Raw genomic sequence first — 7,510 nt, forward strand, 5'->3', positions numbered from 1 at the left:
TTTAAATTCTCTGTTTCTTATTTCTGACAAAACAACCATATCATTCTGCAATCAGCTTTTTTTTCTTCTTTTTCGTAAGGTTTTGTGTGTGCGTGTGTATATATATATATATATATACATATACATATATATATATGTTTTGTGTTCCTTAGGCATTATTTCTTAAGTACATTTCGAAAAAAATTGCATTTCAAATTAAATTTTCTGAAATATTTTAATTGCAACTTATAACAGATTTTTCTATTAAAGCTGTTTTCATTTAATGCTGGGAAATAAAACGAATTGAATTCTAATTAAGTTACGTGTCGACAAACAATCAATTAAAAAAACTTGTCTTGTTTAGGTTGACCTCTTGTAATATAATTAATATTATAGCTGCAAGGACCATGTTTAGTTCATAAATAAAGACATGAAGTATGAATAATATTTCCAGCAACATGTCTTAACGAAACAAAATATACATTTACTTCCGATTTTTTCAGATATAAATAACATAAAGGGGAGAGTCGGGTAGCCCCGCCCACTTAAGGAGTATTGCTTATATTTCTGTATAATATTGAGTAATAATCAATATTTTTGTATATTTCGATTGTTTTATCATCTAATTAAATAATGCAAAAAGAACAAACCAAAAAAAAGAATAGTTTAACTAAAAAAATAGAAATTTAAAAAAACATGTTTTTCAGCTCTTTTCAAAATGTGTAAGGGTAGCCCAGCCCAGTTACCAAAATTATGTTTTTGGACTGTTTTTTCAGGTGTAAATGAAAATGACCAATGTATTGACAATAGATAAATCTCATTTATCATTTTTATCACAAAATTATTTTATTTATTACATATTTATATACTTTTAGTGAATTCTATCATTTAATAACAATCATTTAATAACAACAATATTTGTTGTCAAAAATGCATATAACATTCAAATTTGAAGCAATAAAGCAACAATCTTTGCAACCGTACATTTATCGACGAAATAAAATTGGACGGCCATACCCGACATTCATGTGAGGGGGGCTACCCGAAATCCAATTTTTTTGTAAATTTGTAATTACTCGAAAAAATTTTCACATATAAACTTCTTTCTTTGTGCTAAATTAAACTTAAGACTACATACTTTAATGCTGCATGTATGGAAAAAATTATTTTTTTAGTATTAAAATGAAGTTTAATCGAAAAATTCAACCAATTTTTCTTAATTTCATGAATACTGCATTCAACATATTTTCAAAACTATTGTTTACCATGTTAACAGCTGCATAAATACTTAAAACTTTGAAAATAATCTTTTTTTAATACAGCAATTAATGTCCGATGGCCCATTGACCAGAAAAAATATTCTATACATATGAAATCGACTGTGGACGGGGGTACCCGCTGGGCGGGGCAACCCGACTCTCCCCTACTAATAGAAAAAGCCAACTCTTAACAGATTCCATATGTTGCAATTATGCTCCATGAGAATTGGCAAAGTCTTCAATACTTCTTGTCGTCTTGACATTTTTAGGCTTATGACAGTTAGCCTAATTGTATTAGGACATAAAAATGTATGAAGATTTATTAAGTTGGAGTAAATTTGCTTGGGCTTATATCAATAAACATGTAGGAAAACTATTTGCAATGTACCTCAGTACTCTAGGCTAACTGAAAATTGTTTGAAATAGATTTTCCAATTAGCTCAGTTGATTAGCGCTAACATAAGATTCTAATCTTGTTCTAAGGCAGTAAGCCAAATTAGATAAGTTTTTTTCTCATGATACTAATTTTTCAAATTCAATAGTTTACAGGCGATGAGCAACACCATGATGGAACCACTAGAAGATCTTGGTAAACACCAAACCCATTATCTAACCAATGTAACGATGGTATGACAGATTAACATCCAATTATGACAAATTATTTCCATTTACTGCTATAATCAACTATATAATCAACTAATACCCCCTTGTAGCAGGTCCGCAGGTACGGTGCAACAATAATTCTGATAAATTGTCGCTACTAGGCCGGGATAGCCTGGTTGGTGGGGTGCTGGGCCCATGTCCAAGAGTTTGTGGGTTCGGTCCCAGCCGGTCGAAGACTCCCCGTGTAGTAAATGGTGACTGATGCACGTTAAATCTGTCGAGTCTCAAAGTCCTCCATGTTCCCATAACAAATCAATACCTCTGGGGGTACTGAACCTGCAGTTTCCTTGTCTTCTGGATTGGTTCAAAATTACAAGGCTACGACGTTGAACATTAGTAGTCGTAAACCCAAAAATTGGGTCGACTGTTCAACGGCGGTCATAAAATAAAATAAAATTAGCTCAGTTGATTTCGAAAACTATGACGACAGTTTACAGCCTAGTCATTCAATTAGCCTTTGGCATTAATATTTAACATAGTTTAAATTTCAAAGAGTAAAATATATGCAGACTTAAAATAAAAATAAAAAATAAAAACAATTTTCCAAGAGAACTCTCTCTTAAAATGTTCTTCCTCTGATTAGTTTTATATCTTTTGATATTTTCAGTAACTTTAAAATATAAGCTATATGAATTATACTTTTATTTTCTTTAACTCACTGGGAGCGTAGAAAATGGACAAAATTTGGGGAATTTTCTCCCCAGAACACTATTCCCCTATCTAATAACATGGAAAAACCGGAACTATGCGAAGATTACTGCAGGTTAAAATACTACGTTTTACATGCAGAACAGTCAGTGAGTTAAACCACTAATACCTACTCGTTTTATGTAAAAGGAAAACTAGTATAAAACTATTAATTAGAATATGTTGTCCAAAAATGTGTAATAATGAAAATGCTATTTGGTACAATTTGTTTTAGGCATGAAATACAATGCATGATCTTATAACTTTCTTTACAAAGAGATATTGTTTATGCCATTTTATTAATTATCCTGCTGGTTTTTGTCCCTTATAAAAAACCAGCCCTTATGGTTATCTGGGTTTTGTAATAAATGTCAAAGGATTAAAAGACATCATGAAAAAAATACCATTACTTTTCCTCTTTTTTAGATACAGAGAAAGTTGAAATTGTTTCCTCCCCGCTTTCTCCAGTTTACTATTGTGAAAATAAACGAAAGTATTTAATATAAACGAACAAGAATGCTGGGAAAAAAATATTATGAGCAAGGAAACTAAGGATGGTAACAAGTATAATATTTTACTAAAAAACTTTCTTAGGCTTAGATCTTAGGAAAATTTTTTATTGATTAAGGATAATAATAACAAAAAATCTACTGGACAACAACGTAAAATGATAATTTAACTTGTTATGATGATAATGATTAAACTTGTTACTCATTTTATTTAATTTTATAAGACTTTCAAGAGCGAATAATTGAGTCATTACTAATTCGAAAACTTGGAAGATTGGTTATCTGATACATACCTTATAATGAAACTGAGCATGATGCAAGTAGAAACAGAAACGCACACGATTGAACTTGTTCATTATTAAAAAACCTAATATCGGTTCATAATTAAATTCCTGACTCATTCAGAAAATAAGAATTAAATTCGAGATACTAATAAAATAACTAGCACACTAAAATGGAATTGATATTGTATTAGGCACCATATACATATATTAGACACCATATACGTGTATTAGGCACCAATGTATTGGCCACCATAACCTACAGTGATTCGCATAAATACTTTTTATTCGTATGCTGACTGTTATTTTTCGAGTAAATTTTTATGCTTTGAATTGTGGAAGTGTTTTCGAATTCAATTATCTATTTGAAACTATTATTAGTTTAAGGCTAAATTCGTATACCGCTAAATCTATCAAAACCGGTTACCTCGTTGACATTCTTCCTCATTTGAATATTAAAGTATTCATTATTGAAGTGGAAAATATTCTTGCTTTTCAGATAATAGGCACAATGAGGGAAAAAAGTATAGATAAAACTACCGGAATGTAGTAAACTTTACCCTGTTTCTGGCTCTAAAAGAACACCAAAAAGTCCGGTAATTCTTTTTCTAAAGAGCTTAAGTTATGATTATGATAAAATAAACAAGATAAAGTTCGATAAATGCGTTAAAACTTGGTAATTTTACGATGCACCAATACCTTAAAACATGGCATAAAATAATTTATTCGGTTAAATTTTGCTTTTCAGTTTTGTATTTTTTACTACATGTGTTGTAATTTAGAGCTATAATTCTTGAAACCAGAATTTCCGGGAAACCGTTGCCAAATGAGAGGAAAAATTACCAAAGGAATGGTTTAAATATCGTATATTTTTGTTTTATTACCCTAATTATGCTTTTTTCTTAGAATTGTCATTACGGTAAAGTAATTTTACCTGTTTTTCTCTTTTGATAGTCAACCTTCGTAACCTATCTTAACTAAAACAAAATTCCCTAGTGTTTAAGCCTTATTAAATTAAATGCAGTTGGAAAAAAATTGACATTAATCTAAATTTGAAAATTTCACGGCAACTATATAAAGTATTCAATAATAAAATATTAATAATTATTTTCGTTTTCTTAAAAATTCAAGAAATTAGTTTTATGAAAGTTTTTTTTTCGCTTTTCAACTGGAAAAATATTCATTCTTGTCACTTAAAATATAATAAAAACTAGCGAGAAAAGAACTAGTAGTTGAAATCAGAAACGTCAACTGAGTGCAAAAAACTGACAAAAAAAATCAAATTGCGAAACCCCAAAAATTAAATTACAATTGCATCAAAAGAGATTTAACTTTCTCGAGTTTTCTTTTTTGTTGTTGTCACTGTTTCAAAAGAACGTCCTCAATTAGATTATATAATATAAAAATCAACAATTTACGTAGTAACAGAACAACAACAAAAACAAGTTTAATTTAAAACGCCTTAAATATACCACCATTCTAATAAGTTTAAATAAAAAAGAAACTTTTAATAAAAGAATTAAAGAAAGAAGATTTTTCAAAAATGATCTTTTTTTAAATAAAGAAAACTTTAAAAATTAGATTCAACTCTAAAATTAAAGTGACGCCGCTTAATTCTAGAATATTAAATTATTCTGGTTTCTAACTACTTGAAAAAGCCAAAAACTTCAGCAAAAATATATTTTGCGAGAAGGGCTTTTAAATATTTTGCATTTATGAGAAATTAATTAAGGCGTAAAAGTGACACTTTTGATAAAGTGATATTGATTTTAAGATATAAATTAAATAGTTGGTGACATTAAATTATGTATCTAAAGAAAACTATGAATCTTACGAAATATAGTAGAAGTTGTATTAAATTTGTTGGCATTGCGTCTAAACTAAAAAGCCTTTTTAGAATAAATTATCGTGTTAAAAATTTATTTTAAAAAATGAATGCCAACCCATTAAATATTAAATAGTTAGAATTTAGTTTTTCAGAAGTTAATTTATATTCCTTTTTAAATTAAAAATTAATTTGTTTAGTTACATATTTATATAATAAATGTAGCTTGTAGATTATTTCACAACCTATGTATAGCATGTATATAGATAAATCTCGGAAGCGTTTCTTATCTTTTTTCCTGGTGATTTAATTGCAAATTTTTAAATGAAAACGAAATAATTTTAGAACTTATTCATTAGTAAGCAAGTGAATCTTTTGCAAGCAAATAAATAATTGGCCCAAATATTGCTGACAAAGAAACAGTAGCAAAGACCTGTCATGAATTTACTGCGTGTATACGTAAATCATAGAACTGCTTGTTAACATTTTCTTTTTGTATTTCAATTGCCTTCTTTTAAAAAAAGAATTCCAGAACTCATGCATGGGTAAGCAACTGATTTGCCTCGACTTATGACATATTAGCCACAATCTAATGAATAATTAGGCAAATATTTTCTGACTGAGGACCTGTCTCAGAGGCGTGTCCTTATTTCAAAGCATTGTTACCATATTTCTTCTTGAATTCTAATTGTGTTCTTTGAGTAAAAACGATAAAAGTTTAAGAACTCATTTGTGAGTAAGCGATTCTTTCGAAATCAAATGAATAATTAGTCAAATAATTTTTGGCAGAGTATCCACATAGATAAATTGACATTCTTTTATTCTAAAGTTCTCATCAAGGTCTCATAATAATTCGATTTGTTATTAAAATTTCGGCTTCAGCTTGCTACCACTGATTAATGTATTTCGCATAAAACTCAAATGTTGAAGTGTTATGCAATAGGATTAAAATATACTAATACAGGTATAAAGTATGTATCTATTATATTGATATATATAGTAATTAATTAAACAGTTTTAGTAGCGATACTGAGGAAATAAGTGTCTTACGACCCCTCAAAGGCGATAGTTACCGGAGAAAATTCCTCGATAATGGCAAATTTCCATCATAAATGATATGCCACAAGTAGTAGCAAATAGCCAAGTGATACTGAATACAGTTAATCTCTATTCTGCTAGGATGAACTACAAAAAACTATCTTTGCTTAATATAATAAAGTAAATCCATAGGCAAAAAAAACCCCATCAAGCCAGGTTGGATTGAAAATAAGTTAAATCGAAAAAAAAGGAAATATAAACAGTCAAACATTTCCAGAAATTTTGAAATCCATTGCGTTAAAAAACACCCATACAAACTATCAAGAACACCATTGTCTGCACGTTTACACGGATGACTCCTATTATGACTCACATATGGCCACATGTTTTTAGTTTTTTAAGATTTGTTTTGGTTTAATGAGTCTGCCAGGAAGCACAGAACAGCCTTCGATGGATAGGCCTTTACATACTGCTTTGAAACAACTGTTGTCCCTATAAGTTTAAAAAAGTTGTCTTACACTCCTATTTCTAGGACTGCAAACCAAGCAATTAGCCTTTCTCGGGTAAAATACTTGATGCCAGTTAATACTACTACTACCTAATAGCTAATACTTCAGGTTTTTACTCGGCACTCCACTGCCAGGAGCTCATCAGACCTTTAGAACAGAAGAACAAAAGTGTAATCATCCTGTGAATATCTAGCCGTTGTAGCATATACAGTAACTAGCAGGCTAATTCACTAGGTCATAAGGTTACTCAACTATTTCAATTAAATTTCTCTGGGCAGCCCTTTCACTCTATAAAACTCTGTATAAAATACACACTGATAATTTATAACCGTTGTTGAGCAGCCGACCCAATTTTTTGTGTTTACTACAGCTAATGCTCAACCCCGTTACTTTGTAATTTTTAACCCAATCCAGAAGACAAGGGAATTCCTGCATCAAGTTTTGGGAGAAATTTGTCTTCATGGCGGACTTTTTTAGAGCTAATCCGTATTTGCGTTACAGGGAGAGGAAAACCACGAAAACCTTCCACGGGTATCGTAATGGCCAAGAGACCCTAACCCATGATCCGTCTACCACTGAGGATATTTTACGTCAGCGCTATCGGTCGGGGCAAGCCGGATACGGAATTCGAATCGGCCTGCCATCCACAGGATTCGAAACCGGTTCGCCTCGTTGGAAGGAGAACGCTCTGTCCCCTGAGCCATCACGGCATATATATATATATATATATGTAATAACAGGACTCCAACCCTGTTATCAG

This window comes from Parasteatoda tepidariorum, chromosome 4 (genome assembly GCF_043381705.1).
Source record: "Parasteatoda tepidariorum isolate YZ-2023 chromosome 4, CAS_Ptep_4.0, whole genome shotgun sequence".
NCBI classification, from domain to species: domain Eukaryota; kingdom Metazoa; phylum Arthropoda; class Arachnida; order Araneae; family Theridiidae; genus Parasteatoda; species Parasteatoda tepidariorum.